Genomic DNA, 17,639 nt, shown 5'->3' on the forward strand with positions numbered 1-17,639 from the left:
ATAGTGTCTTTCATTCTCCCGTGTCTTTATATTGCTATACACATTGATATACACGGTTTGTAATTTCTGGGTGGTTGTTGGGTTTTATATCTTCCTTTATATTTCGATGTCTCTGCTTCTGTCTTTCCATAATCATTGACATCCACAGTTAATACTCTCTCCAATTTACTGTGATTTATATATACTCCCATTGATATTTTGAAGCTTCATGCTTTTGTTTTATCTTCCCGACTTTAAATCAAGCGAATAATGGTCCAGAATTCGTAGGTATGAATTTCGGAATGAACATAATTAAAGTTCTAAAAAAGAAACGGTAATAGCACAATCTGACTTGTCAAATTACCATAATACCTCGAAAAAGACCGAATCATTAAGAAAATATTTTCTTGATAGTTTAGAGGTTAAATAGAATGAAAGAGTTATGTAACATGGTTTATAATGAGGGTATGATTTGTGAACCTTTATCACATTCCATTAGAAACTCAGCATGACTTACTGTAATATAATCACGTTCATCAAGTGTCATTATATTATACTAACTCATGCTTCAGTTCCCAACACCACTTCAAAAATGTTCATATTTTAAACTCGAAGGTTTTAGAATTTAGAAACTAAAATAGTTTCTTTTATGATGTTACACAGATATCGCAAGGAGAAAATTGATTTCCGATAAGAATGTTTATGGAATTATCTCTAGAAATATGGAGGATATTTATAATGAAAGATACAATGATATCTTAGAATTTCTAATATCAGGGGATGATGAAGAATATTGTCCGCAAGGGTTTAGATTCGGAAGCATGGTATTCGTTTATGGCTTCAGCAGATACTGAATAATTTGAATTCTTTGAAGGCAGGTTTAGTCTTTGTGATTTATCCACAGCCTCCTTCATACTTTGCTCAATCCGTTTTCCAGTTCCAAACCTTCTCTTTTTCTGAGCTTTGCCAACACACTATTCTTTATCATCAAACTTTTAGCTGTTAAGGTCGTTTACAGTTTTTGCTGCTTCATCAGCATTCAAATTTATCATAACCGAATCGTTGGTTATCAATCCGAGGTGTTTTCAAAAGTTTGAAGGGTTTGCATGAAGATTGTAATTGTCAAGATACATATGATGTTCTAGAATTTTGAACGATACAATTTTTTTTTCCTGGGTTTATGAATAGAAGTGATGTTCTAGCACAGTTTTAAAGTCAAAGTATAGCATTTAAAAGATGTAAGAATCTAAGAGTGATGTTTTCTGTTAAATCTTGGCTTGGATTCTGATTTTTCAAAATCAGAATATGTAATTGAATTTGTATGGAAATGATTGTATATCGCTGTGAGCATAGTTAATAATTTTTGAATCAAAGTTGAAGAATGTACAGTATAACATATTAATTGTGAACTTATATATTTCCCTAGTATTACCTACCCGTTAAAGATTTCACAATTAATACTTTGTACAAAAGAACTTTTTTATTACCGTCTTTATGAAAATATATGTATGTATATTTTCTTCAGATGTAATACAGATTTGATGAGTTAATATCATATTAAGCTCATTTGATTTTTGAATTGAATGAATAATCTCTAAAACATTAAGGATTACATAATCTTCGCGGAGTATTTCACTAATGAAATGAATACTTCATTATTTATTCTTATTCCTTGGTGAAGGATGTTGATGCTCGTGGAATTCTTATGAACTTCATAAGATATAAATGATGTTTTCTAGAAAGTTTCGAGTACATCGAAGATAAAAGTGTAAAATCAAACATGTAATTGATTAATACACTAAGTTCATTATGAAATGGAATTCATTGAGTTGAAACAAATATTTGTAGTTAACGATGGTTAAGTTGTTAACGAAGGATGTACATCATAGCATATTAGTAATATGAATTAACCGAGTAGTATCTACCCCTTAAAATTCACACGTAATAGCTTAGTACGAAAAGATTCATGATGGTTTTAAAATTTATATATATAAGATATACATATAAATTCTTTAGATGAATTGAGTTATTACTTCATAACTCATTGATACAATATACTCGTTGTTGACTCGTAATGATGTCCACGGTGCTTTCTTGAACTGGCGGAGCTTGTGATGTTAGAGGTGCTGCTGATTCTGACGATGTTGACAGCACTGACTGTGCTGGTGAGGCTAAGGGTACCGTTGATGCTGTTGGTAAAACAAGTCTAGCTTGTATCTTACACCATTCGGATAAGGGTTTCTACTCTATCTGATTTCGGGTTAAGGCTAGAATAGATAATCACTAAACTTTAGAAATTACATAATCGCCGTAGAATGTTTCTCCGATGAAGTTATGAATCCATACTTCATCGTTTTTCGTTGCTGGTACTTCTTGGTACCTATGGTGCGTATGATGTTGATATTCGAGGTACAGATTGTGATGTTGAGGTGTGTGATGCGGATGTGGTTGTTGGTGGTGGTAATGATCCTGTTGGTGTGGATGATGGTGGTACCGGTTATGCTGCGGGTGCTGCTGCTGGTGTTTGTAACCCTTGCACCATATTCTCTACAAAGCCACTACCCAAGCACGAAGCTCGTTGACTTCTTCTATTATACCGGGATGATCGGTGCTTCTGACGATCGGATAAATAAGATTTATAATATGGGATATTATATAATCATGATGAGATACTCTGGAAATGAGAGAGAAAATAGTATTACGAATAGGTTCGCCGGTAAGTGCTTCAAGTTCTTCGCCAAGAGGTGAATGTGGTGGATGGATGGGATCACCTTCTTCTTGTCTCCAATGATTAAGTAGGCTACAAACCCATCCCCAATTCATCCAGAATAGGTGATGGCTGATTGGTTGATCCATTCCGGTTATACTTTCTTCAGAGTTCAGGTGAATATCCATATTGAAATAGCTGTCGGAATTTAAGGAATTTGAACTAGATACTGGATCCATCTTGTATAATTAGAGAGATGATTTTTGATATGAAATAGATTATAGAATTTAGATTGGTACTCTTCAATACATAATTTACATATGTATATATAATACCAAAATCCCGTAAATTACGGAGAAATTTTCGGAAGATGGCAGTCAAAGTTTACTGTAGTAGATATGCCAAGATATGAATTTTGTCTATACACTATCTATGCAATCAATGCAATAAGATGCGTTTAGACTTAAGATGATAGACAGGTAATTTCTGACAAAAAATGATAAGAAAAACTTTTGACATGCAGACACAGTCGAAGTCCTGACTTACTAATGCATCCTAACAACTATCAGTTAGACACACTTATGCAAGACCTGGTTCACTAGGACCAACGCTCTGATACCAACTGTGACGATCGCTCCAAATCCATATGGATGAACACGTCATTCATTAATTTCATTGCGAGGTATTTGACCTCTATATGATACGTTTTGTAAACATTGCATTCTTTTCAAAAGGTACACAATAAATGAATATCAATTTCTAAGGTTTTCAACGTTTGATGATTTCTACATATAGACAATCACCATAAATAATAGTTTACCATAATACATCCGTTGACAATGAAGTCAAAATAAGATACACGGTGATGATTTTGTGAATGCAAAGTTTTCTTGAATAAAGCATGTATGACTGCATGCACATAGCTTGTATCACATATAAGCAAATAGCGAAAGACTTCTAGAAACCTGAGAATAAACATGCTTAAAAGTGTCAACACAAAGATTGGTGAGTTCATAGTTTTAATGTTGCGCATAATCTGTATATAAAGGTGAATCACAAGTTTTCAGTTGTTTCATCCAGAAACGTTTATCAAAATATTCTACGAAATTGAGCACCCTGGTAACTAAACTTAACGTATATATATTTTATACCCTTTGTATAATCATCTTAATAATACACGTAAACCAACGTGTACGCTTCTCAAATAGCATACGTCCGTTAAAAGGCTAGCGCTCTAGCTCGGATGGGGATATCAAGCCCTATGGATCCATATACTACTACTCACGCCCACCAGTTCTTATAACTGGCAGTTACTAGTTACCAAAGCTAAGGGATTTTCGGTTCAAACTCAGTGTAGAATTTAGTATGTACTTGTATCCATTGCGTTTAAAATAAAGTGCATGTATTCTCAGCCCAAAAATATATATTGCAAAAGCAATTAAAAAGGGAGCAAATGAAACTCACCTTAGCAGCACATAAGGTCATTCATCAAAAAGTGACCGTAACTCGGAATGCAAGATTAACCGTAGATCTCAACCTAGAGAACATATGTTGGTCAATACATGTCTAATAAACTAGGTTGGGTTATAGTGTATCACAATCCTAATGCTCGAGATCGACATACAAATGTTATCAAAAGTCATTTCAAAAAGTCAATTTTGACAATTGTTCAACAAAACGAGACGTGTCTTATATAAGGATTCATTTACTTGGCTAGTAGTATTTTATCAATCTCATAAACAGGTTGTTTAAATATTAATTGCAGATTCAAAAGCAATTCCAATTAACGTCAATTATAATTCAGTTGACCATATCTTTTGATTCGTTCATCGAAATTACGCGATTTCTAAATGAAAAGTTATTGATTTTTCGCCAGCTTTCCGAAAACATGTATATCATATACCTTTTACCAGTAATATATGTATTTAATTCGTGATTCATTATAAAATGTTTAATGACAAAATTTAGCATACAAGCATGTATAAATATATACTCGAGCACTAGACATGTATACACTATTAATATATAAAAGATAAGATATGAATGCTCACGTATCAATATTGAGATTCAATATTGCAGGAAAGTACGTAGACGCAACAGAGATGATAAATACTAGGTTTAACTTGCGAACAATACCCATGAACATTACCCATAACCTCCATAGCTATAACCCATAATTTCCTTAGTTCTATCCCGTTTGAAGCTTGTTTTGAAAGTGACACGCTCATGACCTCGTCGTAATATTTTATGTATAATATTACTAAAAATATTAAGATTAATAATAATAATAATCTTAATAATAATAATAATAATAATAATAATAATAATAATAATAATAAATACTTATGGAGTAATATATGTGTAAAAAAACTCGAGCAGAAACCTGGTATTTATAGCCATAATTCCTGATTCTGATGCCCATGCGAGTGCATGGGATTTTAGTGCAAATCTCATGTACTTGCATGAGCTCATGCACTCGCATGGGTTTTATGCCTATTTCCCATGCGATCGCATGGCCGTCAGATCCAGCTCACATATTTTTTGTTTTCTTGTTTGTCGACATAATTAAATATAATATATATAATATATATAATTTAAATAATTAATTATATATTATATTAAATTCATGTGCATAGTTGACTTGTAATTTTTGTTCCGATGACTCGTACGTTGTCACTCGACTTATGTCCCGGTTCCGGTTTCTCGAACGCATTTTTGTACGCTTAGAAAACTCGCAATTTACGTTTTGTGACTCGTACCTTTCTCAAAATATAGTCTTAAATTATCAATAAACTATATATCATTCAAAGTGTATCTTAAACTTTCGAGTGTTTTGGTCATTTACTTTTATAAATCATTGTCTCGCTATTTGTTGATATATATATAATAACAAATCGTTTTATGACCAAGTTAATATATATTTTCAACATTCATAAACACGTTTTAAATATACGTCGCAAGTTATTCATACAATTAATATTTCAACTTATCATATATATTCAAATAAATATTTAAACCAATAAGTTTATTGTACGGTATTAAACAATTAATACATTGTTACGTTTTCAAGTTATAGTATATATATATGTGTCTATATACATATAATTGTTCGCGAATCGTCGAGAACAACCGAAAGGTATTTGAATAGTTCAAAAATTTTGAGATTCAGTTTTACAGACGTTGCTTATCGTGTCGGAAATGTTAATCATACAAAGATTAAGTTTATATTTGGTCAGAAATTTTCGGGCCATCACAGTGTGTAAATTTGATGTTCATAAGTGTAACGACCCGACTTTTTCGACTTATATTTTTGTGCTCTATACTTTCACAAAACTGCGTATTTGTGCGTACTGAGCTAGTTTATGCTCTGGGATCTTTATTCATGATTAATTACTTTCGTTAATGTCTTAAAACGTGCTATTAAGTGTTTAATCACTTAACTTGATCCTCAAATGCTTTTACGACCATTAGTGTCACTTGACGTTTAAAGCAAGCTACGTACTTGGTACACGTTTAACTTTTGTCATAATTGGAAAATTATTACTACGTAATACTAATTGTTATTTTCTAATGACAATCACTTGGCTTATTGGTTGCTTAATTACGCTTAGTAATTTACTAATGCACACTAGTTAGTCTTAGTGGACTTTCTACCTTATTGGACTTAAGTCCACCATACTCTAGCTAATGGACTTTTAAATTAGCCCAACTTTAATAAGTTTATGACCCATTAAGATGTAGGACAAAAACTCATTAAGATGAGCCAACATACTAGTATTTTTATTAACCATTACTAAACATGTTGCATGGGATCCCAACAATAAACACCACCTTTAGACCACCACCATACAAAAAGCAAAAAGATGTCCCCTTGTCCCCCCATGTAATCATGACCTACACACCCTCACCACCCCTATAAATATCAAGCCTCATTCACCCATTTCACACTTGATCTCATTCTCATTTTACACACACTTACTCTCTAATTTTCTCTCTAGTCTTTCTCACACTAAAAATTGTAAGTTTTAAGTTATCTTCTTCTTCTTTTTCTCTTCATAAAATCAACATCATCATCATCTAAGATCAAGCTTTCTAGCTTTTTGATCTTGTTATATCTTGTAGATTCAAACTTTGATTTGAATCCTTCAAGAACATGAAAGATTCAAGCTTTCTAGCTTTGAATCTTCATTACTTTTGTTGGATCTAAGTTTTCTAGCTTATGATCTCTTTATTTTGTTAAAAAGACCAAATCTTGTGTTTATGATCTTCATGAAACTTGAAGATCTAGCCTTTTGCTTTAAAGATCTTCAAGAACATTAAAGATCCAAGCTTTCTAGCTTAGGGTTTCATTATTTTGTTTAGATCTTAGCTTTTTAGCTTATGGTCTCATTACTTTTACTAGATCTTAGCTTTCTAGCTTATGGACTCATTAATCTTGTAAAAATCCAAGCTTTCTAGCTTAGGGTTTCTTAATACTTGAGAACTAAGTTATTATTGTAGATCTCACTTACTTGGAACCTTTTATGATTTTTATGGTGATAAAAATCAAGTGTTCATCATCTAATATGATGAAGATGCATAAACTTGTGTCAAAAGGACAAAGGTTGAAGCTTTATTGTGTTTATGCAATAAAGAGACAACCTTGATCTTCAAAACTTGTAGAATGTTAGCTGTTCCTCTTAGTTATGTGTTGATGGTTGAAACTTGGTCAAAGTGATGCTAAAACATCAAAGAGTTGTACACTTGAAGCTTACACGCATCAAGGATGAGAACCGTGATGAGCATCAAGCACCAAGAAACCCACCGGAGCACTTGTTTACTGTTTTTGGGGTCCGATCAGACACTTGGGAATTCTGGAAAGTTCATTTTCAGATAGTTCGTTTCGTGTAGATGACTTTTCGTTCAAGACTTGCCTAGATCCGATATACAGTTTAGGATTTATAGCCTTCCGAAAATCACTACGCCTTTGTAACGACGTGCTGAAAATTCTGACCTACTCACGCTTGAACCATCGCCACGGTCAAACGACATCGAGTTAGGATCTGAAAATTTGCAGCGGTACAAGGAATCACATACAGAGCCTTGGCCACTGACCACGCGTCTTTTCGGTTTGTATAGAGGTCGTAGCAACTGTCCGAAGTCAGCCTTTGTTTCGATCTCTATTCTTGTTGAAAACTTACTTTATCTTTTACGAATGATGATGATGATGATGATGATGATACTTAAGACTTAATTTATTCACTTTTAAACTTTTGGGGACAAGTTACTGACTCAGTGACCTTTGACTTAAGTTGATGACCTTTCGGACCGACTTACTACTTGCATACTTTCATATCAACTTTTACTGCTTATTCACTGTGAGTTATAGCTTCCCTTTTTACTTTAACTATTTTTGGAACTGAGAATACATGCGCTTTTTTATGTTTTACATACTAGACACGAGTACTTAAACTTTATATATGTGTGGGTGACATAACGGCACAAAGATTCCCCTTAACTCGGTAATGTTTAGTCATTGGTTTATGAACCGGTGAACGCGAATCTTAGATATGGATCCATAGGGTTTGACATCCCCATTCGGGATAGTCGCGCTAGCATTCAACCGGTGTTTAATACTTCGTAAACTTACGCACTTTCCAGTTGTACTTTTAGGGGGTAATATTACTTGTTATGTTAGTTACCGGGTGCCCACGGATAAGCATATACTTTTCATACTGTTTTGAATATGAAATCTCGTGGTCTACATTACATTACTGATTACAAACAAACTATAGCTCACCAACATTCGTGTTGACCTTTTAAGCGTGTATTTCTCAGGTGCTTAGACGTTGTTGCTTCCGGTGTTAGACTTGTTGTCTTGGTGTTATAGACTTGCTGTTACAGACTCGCTGTGTTAGACTTCCGCTGCATTACTTAGAAATGTCTCAATCATGAAACTTTCATCTTGCATTCGCAACTTATGTTATTTTGAAAAATGGCTTGGTAACGACCTTTGTGTCACGTTATCTTTTGTAAAACATTTTAAGTTATCTTTTCATGAATACAAAACTGGTTTTTAAATAGCATATAGTGTTTGACCTTGTAATGATCCTGTTGTTGATGATCCGTACACGATGATTTTGTACGGGGCGTCACATTTGGTATCAGAGCATTGGTTATAGGGAATTAGGTTGCATTAGTGAGTCTTGACTGAGTTGAGTAGGATTCGCTAATAGGACTAATCTACAACTTGCTCGTTTACTTGTTTCTGCGGAACAGCTGCATGCTACTGCTTACTTTTACTGCTATATGATCTTGCTGTATGCTACTGCTTATTCTCGCTACTGCATGCTACTATATGCTTTTTGCATGATACTTCTGTTTGATACTGTTATTATTGCAACGCTATGTACTGCAGTAGACGATCTAGGCCGTTGTAGTTATTATGCCTGATTACGTTCTCGCTACATGTCTGCTATTCGCTGTACCGACTTGGAAAAATTTATATTTCCTAGTTCAGATGTTTTTCTGAACCCTTTTCCCACTCGTCTAACTAGTAATGTAATCCACCTGTTACTACCGTTCCACCGTCCCAGAGATCGAAACATTACTTCATGCAATCTAGGAAGAGTACTGATAGTGCTCCAAATGAACATATATTTAGTCGCAATATCATCCCAATATGTAAAGTTTTTAGTTGCAATTGTTCTAATTCCAAGTAATATTCGTTTAAATAAATAAGTGTGAAGACTGAAGACACAAATGAAGTTTTGAAGACGCAAATGACCAAAAAGCTCAAATGTACAAGATACAATCCAAGTGATTCAATTTATTGATGAGAAAAGTCTAAAAATTACAAGAGTACAAGTCGCAGAACGCAAAGTACAAGATATCTAAGCACACAAAAAGACGTTCGAAATTCTGGAAACGAGACATAAACTGGACGTAAACGAGCGAGACATCGGAGCTAAAATTACGAGTCAACTATACACAAGAATATAATAAAATATATATATAATTATATAAAATTATATATATTATATTATATATTATTAAAATCGAGCAGCCCACGTTTTGAAAAGCAAAAATATCTGTTCCAGCTGGCCATGCGATCGCATGGCCTGGAAGCACAAATCTCATGCGATCGCATGAGCCCAGAATCCTGGCCAGGTCCTATAAATTGCAATGTTTTCAGCCGAATTTTACACACTCTTTTCATTCCTTCTTCTGTAAACATAAATATATTTATATTATAATTTTAATATAAGTTAATTTTAATAATAAAGTTATGGTTTAGTTGGGTTATTGTAAGAAATGTTTTACGGGTTTTAAGTTGAAACTCTATCCAGCTAACGCTACGCGATAAATAATCACTGTAAGCTATGTTCTTCCTTTTTAAACTAATGTCTCGTAACTAAGTTATTATTATGCTTATTTGAGCCGAAGTAATTGTGATGTTGGGCTAAATATTAAGATGGGGTTATTGGATTTTGTAGCATAATTCGGGTTTGGACAAAATACCGACACTTGTAAACATTGGACTATTGACTATTAATAGGTAGGGGGTATTGTCTAATTGAATGATAACTCATTGGAACCTGTCGAACCTATCTTCAAATTAGTTAATCTAATAATTATTAAATTGATTACGAATATCCTATTTATTGAAGTTTATACGACATCATTTACAATCATTTAATTAATCAATTGGATTGGGTAATTGATTATTCATTTTGGCCAAGTTGATAAATTAATATATCATGGACTAATTAAAACAGAGGTGGATTACATACAAGGTTAATTGGTGTAATTGTTAACAAAGTTTTAAAACCTTGGATTACACGCAGTCGATAACCTGGTGTAATTATTAACAAAGTATTAAAACCTTGTTACAGTTTAAATCCCTAATTAGTTGGAATATTTGACTTCGAGAATAAGGTTAATTTGACGAGCATTTTATAATTATGACCGATGGACTATTATGGACAAAAACCAAATAGGTATCAAATAATCCAGGACAAATGACAATTAACCTAGGGTAATAAATTAAAATCAAAACGTCAAACATCATGATTACGGAAGTTTAAATAAGCATAATACTTTTATTTCATATTTAATCGTACCTTTATTTACTGTCATTTTAATTACTGCAATTTACTTTATCGCAATTTAAATTCTGTCATTTTTCTTTACGCTTTATTTAAAATCGACAAACCGGTCATTAAACGGTAAAAACCCCCTTTTATATATTATTATTACTATATATAATTATATATATATTATATAAATATATATGTTAAAAATATGGTACGTAATCGCTAGCTCCCTGTGGAACGAACCGGACTTACTAAAAACTACACTACTCTACGATTAGGTACACTGCCTATAGTAAGTAAAGATTTAGGTATATCCCATCTATATAAATAAATAAAACTTGTATCATATTTCGTCGTATTTCATATTAAAAATAATACTATTTCGTACACCTTCGCTTTAACATCAAGTTTTTGGAGCCGCTGTCGGGGAAGCGAAAGCGAAACGCTATATTCTAAAAAAAAATTAAAATTAGTTTTTAAGCTATTTTTGAAAAATATATAAGTTTTAAAAATATATATATAAAAGCATAAAAAAATGAAAAATATATATCTATATTTTTAAGTGTTTAAATTAGAAAGTTTGCATTTTTTATTTCTTTTGTTAAAAGTTATAAAAACTAAAGTAATTTTTTTTAATATAAGTTTTATTTAAATTACATATTATTTTCTAAAAATATTAAACTCAAAAAAAAATTAAATAAATTAGAAATCGGGCCACAACACTGTAGCAGCCCAAGACTTACCTGATCTGGTGGGCCATGCGATCGCATGAATCGGTATGCATAATCTCATGCGTTCGCATGAGATAGACTGACAGGCCAAACCTAGTACGCAATTAATACGAAATTAGGTTAATATTATTATTAATAATTAAATCATTTAGGGTTTTAATTTAATATAATTAGTTTAGTTTTAATTAATTAATTATAAGTTTTAATTAGTATTATTAATTTAAAATTAATACTTTTACAAAATAATAATATAAAAATAATATTTTTATAAAAATAAGCAATTTTATCATTTTTGTTTCTTTTTATAAATTGTATATTTTTATCGTTTAATTCGTAAATTGTATATTTATCATTCGTAATTAGTTTTAACTTAGTTTTTTCCGTAGTTATTTTATATTTTTAGACTTTGCCGTAAAATCCCTTAAGTGCTTTTTCTTTAGATGAAGACTTAGGCGCTTTAGAATTTTGCGACGCAGTTTATATATTTTAGTGCCTTTTAAGTTATTGCCGTTTTGAATATAGAATTCCTTTTAAGCCTTGATACCTTTAGGCGCAACTTTTTAGATTTAGTTTTTAGACTTTTAAGTTTCAACGTTTTTCTTTCTTATTTTTATTTTTCGACGTTTTTTGACGCATTTCTTTTTCTTTTCTAAGCTCTAGTTTTTAGGACATAGATTTTTATTTCAAAATATCGACGAAAAATTATTTTAAGCGGTTAAATGGATAGACATCCAAATTTTCTGGATCGTAGTAATAGTTGGATTTGTTAGTGGCGAGTTGTGGATCTCTGATTTAAAGGGTCCTGGCTTCCTGCTGCATCTATTAGCTATTCGAAACGTAGGAAAAATCAGAAAAGTCTATTAATTTGATTACTTATATAATTTTTATCTTTATAACTAATAGGATATTCAGTGAATGCACTGAGCAAAACGTTCACCACCTTTAATACGTTCACCACCTGTAACTTGATCAAGACATCTAGCCAATATTGTCGCCGTTGATTTTTCTTTAGAATCATCATCTAATCAACCAAGTACTCCAATTCAAATTTCCGATAATCCAGTTTTTGAACCCGACTTCACAATTGAGAACCCGGAGGATATTTAAGGACAATTCAGAGATCCTGAACCACTAATCATTCCTCCGGAACCACAAATCATACAACTAGAGGTTGTAGAGGAAGAAACCATTAAATCAGAATCCTCTAGTGATTCAGATTCAACAAATTCAATCATGGAAAATCTGGAACCTCTAAGTATGGAGGATCGAATGAGAGCCACACGCACGGGCCAAGGTCACGCAATTACTCAACCAGAAATTAATGCGGCAGATTATGAAATCAAAGGACAAATCCTACACATGGTAACTAATCAATGCCAATATAGTGGTACAACAAAAGAACATCCAAACGAACAGCTTCGAACTTTTAATAGGATTTGTAATCTATTTAAAATTCGAGAAGTTGAGGATGAAACTATTTATCTTATGTTGTTCCCCTGGACTTTAAAGGGAGATGCTAAAGATTGGTTGGAATCGTTACCCGAAGGAGCGATTGACACATGGGATGTTTCAGTTGAGAAATTTCTTAAAAGATTCTTTCCAGCATCTAAAGCCGTGAGACTTCAAGGAGAAATTGCCACGTTCATGGAAAAACCAAATGAAACATTATATGAAGCGTGGACAAGATTCGGAAGGATGTTGAGAGGATGTCCTCAACACGGTTTAGATACTTTTCAAATAGTGCAGATATTTTACAAAGGCGTCGACGTCACCACACGAAAAGACATTGACACAGCAGCTGGTGGTTCCATTATGAAGAAAACCGCAACTGAAGCTCACAAAATTATTGATAACACAGCCTCCCACTCACATGAGTGGCATCAGGAAAAAGATATCTTTCGTTCATCTAAAGCGGCTAGAGCCGATTCTAGCCATGACTTTGATTTCGTTTCCGCAAAAATAGATGCTTTCGAGAGACGAATGGAAAAGATGACTAAAGATATTCACGTAATACGAATCAGTTGTGAGCAATGCGGTGGACCACACTTAACGAAAGATTGTCACATTGAACAAACCATGGAACAACGTGAGAATGTTTCCTACATGAACCAAAGGCGGGAAATAATTATCAAAATAATTATCAACCGCCAAGGTCAAACTTCAATCGAAATAAAAACATTCTTTACAATCCAAATGGACCCAACAATAACTCGTATAATCAACAAGGTCCGAATAACCAACCAACTCAAAACAACACTTTCAATCAACAAAGACTTAACTTGTATAAACCACCACAACAAACCGAAGAGAAAAAGCCAAATCTGAAAGAAATGATGGCAAAGCTAATGGAATCTCAAACACAATTTATTACATCTCAAACCCAAACAAATGAGAGGTTTGATCAGTCATTAATGTAGTGACCCGAACTTTTCCATGTTTATATATATTAATTGAGATTGATATTTACATGATTAAATGTTTCCAACATGTTAAGCAATCAAACTTGTTAAGACTTGATTAATTGAAATATGTTTCATATAGACAATTGACCACCCAAGTTGACCGGTGATTCATGAACGTTAAAACTTGTAAAAACTATATGATGACATATATATGGATATTTATATATTTAACATGATACTATGATAAGTAAACATATCATTAAGTCTATTAACAATGAACTACATATGTAAAAACAAGACTACTAACTTAATGATTTTTAAACGAGACATATATGTAACGATTATCGTTGTAAAGACATTTAATGTATATATATCATATTAAGAGATATTCATACATGATAATATCATGATAATCTAATAATTTAAAATCTCATTTGATATTATAAACATTGGGTTAACAACATTTAACAAGATCGTTAACCTAAAGGTTTCAAAACAACACTTACATGTAACGACTAACGATGACTTAACGACTCAGTTAAAATGTATATACATGTAGTGTTTTAATATGTATTTATACACTTTTGAAAGACTTCAATAAACTTATCAAAATACTTCTACTTAACAAAAATGCTTACAATTACATCCTCGTTCAGTTTCATCAACAATTCTACTCGTATGCACCCGTATTCATACTCGTACAATACACAGCTTTTAGATGTATGTACTATTGGTATATACACTCCAATGATAAGCTCTTAGCAGCCCATGTGAGTCACCTAACACATGTGGGGACCATCATTTGGCAACTAGCATGAAATATCTCATAAAATTACAAAAATATGAGTAATCATTCATGACTTATTTATATGAAAACAAAATTACATATCCTTTATATCTAATCCATAAACCAACGACCAAAAACACCTACAAACACTTTCATTCTTCAATTTTCTTCATCTAATTGATCTCTCTCAAGTTCTATCTTCAAGTTCTAAGTGTTCTTCATATATTCTACAAGTTCTAGTTACATAAAATCAAGAATACTTTCAAGTTTGCTAGCTCACTTCCAATCTTGTAAGGTGATCATCTAACCTCAATAAATCTTTGTTTCTTACAGTAGGTTATCATTCTAATACAAGGTAATAATCATATTCAAACTTTGGTTCAATTTCTATAACTATAACAATCTTATTTCAAGTGATGATCTTACTTGAACTTGTTTTCGTGTCATGATTCTGCTTCAAGAACTTCGAGCCATCCAAGGATCTGTTGAAGCTAGATCCATTTTTCTCTTTTCCAGTAGGTTTATCCAAGGAACTTAAGGTAGTAATGATATTCATAACATCATTCGATTCATACATATAAAGCTATCTTATTCGAAGGTTTAAACTTGTAATCACTAGAACATAGTTTAGTTAATTCTAAACTTGTTCGCAAACAAAAGTTAATCCTTCTAACTTGACTTTTAAAATCAACTAAATACATGTTCTATATCTATATGATATGCTAACTTAATAATTTAAAACCTGGAAACACGAAAAACACCGTAAAACCGGATTTACGCCGTCGTAGTAACACCGCGGGCTGTTTTGGGTTAGTTAATTAAAAAAACTATGATAAACTTTGATTTAAAAGTTGTTATTCTGAGAAAATGATTCTTATTATGAACATGAAACTATATCCAAAAATTATGGTTAAACTCAAAGTGGAAGTATGTTTTCTAAAATGGTCATCTAGACGTCGTTCTTTCGACTGAAATGACTACCTTTACAAAAACGACTTGTAACTTATTTTTCCAACTATAAACCTATACTTTTTCTGTTTAGATTCATAAAATAGAGTTCAATATGAAACCATAGCAATTTGATTCACTCAAAACGGATTTAAAATGAAGAAGTTATGGGTAAAACAAGATTGGATAATTTTTCTCATTTTAGCTACGTGAAAATTGGTAACAAATCTATTCCAACCATAACTTAATCAACTTGTATTGTATATTATGTAATCTTGAGATACCATAGACACGTATACAATGTTTCGACCTATCATGTCGACACATCTATATATATTTCGGAACAACCATAGACACTCTATATGTGAATGTTGGAGTTAGCTATACAGGGTTGAGGTTGATTCCAAAATATATATAGTTTGAGTTGTGATCAATACTGAGATACGTATACACTGGGTCGTGGATTGATTCAAGATAATATTTATCGATTTATTTCTGTACATCTAACTGTGGACAACTAGTTGTAAGTTACTAACGAGGACAGCTGACTTAATAAACTTAAAACATTAAAACGTATTAAAAATGTTGTAAATATATTTTGAACATACTTTGATATATATATGTACATATTTGTTATAGGTTCGTGAATCGATCAGTGGCCAAGTCTTACTTCCCGACAAAGTAAAAATCTGTGAAAGTGAGTTATAGTCCCACTTTTAAAATCTAATATTTTTGGGATGAGAATACATGCAGGTTTTATAAATGATTTACAAAATAGACACAAGTACGTGAAACTACATTCTATGGTTGAATTATCGAAATCGAATATGCCCCTTTTTATTAAGTCTGGTAATCTAAGAATTAGGGAACAGACACCCTAATTGACGCGAATCCTAAAGATAGATCTATTGGGACTAACAAACCCCATCCAAAGTACCGGATGCTTTAGTACTTCGAAATTTATATCATATCCGAAGGGTGTCCCGGAATGATGGGGATATTCTTATATATGCATCTTGTTAATGTCGGTTACCAGGTGTTCACCATATGAATGATTTTTATCTCTATGTATGGGATGTGTATTGAAATATGAAATCTTGTGGTCTATTATTATGATTTGATATATATAGGTTAAACCTATAACTCACCAACATTTTTGTTGACGTTTTAAGCATGTTTATTCTCAGGTGATTATTAAGAGCTTCCGCTGTCGCATACTTAAATAAGGACGAGATTTAGAGTCCATGCTTGTATGCTATTGTGTAAAAACTGCATTTAAGAAACTTATTTTGTTGTAACATATTTGTATTGTAAACCATTATGTAATGGTCGTGTGTAAACAGGATATTTTAGATTATCATTATTTGATAATCTACGTAAAGCTTTTTAAACCTTTATTGATGTAATAAAGGTTATGGTTTGTTTTAAAATGAATGCAGTCTTTGAAAAACGTCTCATATAGAGGTCAAAACCTCGCAACGAAATCAATTAATATGGAACGTTTTTAATCAATAAGAACGGGACATTTCAATTAAGAACTCAACAAGATTTCATTTTGAATCTAGAAAAACACATAGGTACTCTTGCTAGCATGATGAGTGAGAGGGAACAAGGAAAGCTACCGAGTGATACCAAAGTAAATCCTAGGAATGAAAATGTTAATATGGTTTCAACAAATTCTGAAAAACTAGCACCAGAAGATGGAAAAGTTTTAGATGTGAGTAACAATGAAGAAGTTACACCACCACCACCACCACCCGTGTATGTAAAGCCAGTGGTGGCACCATACAGACCACCCATCCCGTTTCTAAGAAAAGGAGTTGAGTATGAGCAAGTAATAGGTAATAAAGTTTGTGATACCTTTGGAAAGAAGAAGAAGAATAAGAAAGTGCAAGAAACAAAAACTGTAAAAATAAACCCGGTGAAGACAGCTCCACCGAAACCTCCACTCAGGTTGGGTGATCCGGGTGAATTTATTGTTCCTTGTCTACTTAGTGATTATGTCATGTA

The sequence above is a fragment of the Rutidosis leptorrhynchoides genome, chromosome 1, assembly GCF_046630445.1.
Source record: "Rutidosis leptorrhynchoides isolate AG116_Rl617_1_P2 chromosome 1, CSIRO_AGI_Rlap_v1, whole genome shotgun sequence".
NCBI lineage: Eukaryota > Viridiplantae > Streptophyta > Magnoliopsida > Asterales > Asteraceae > Rutidosis > Rutidosis leptorrhynchoides.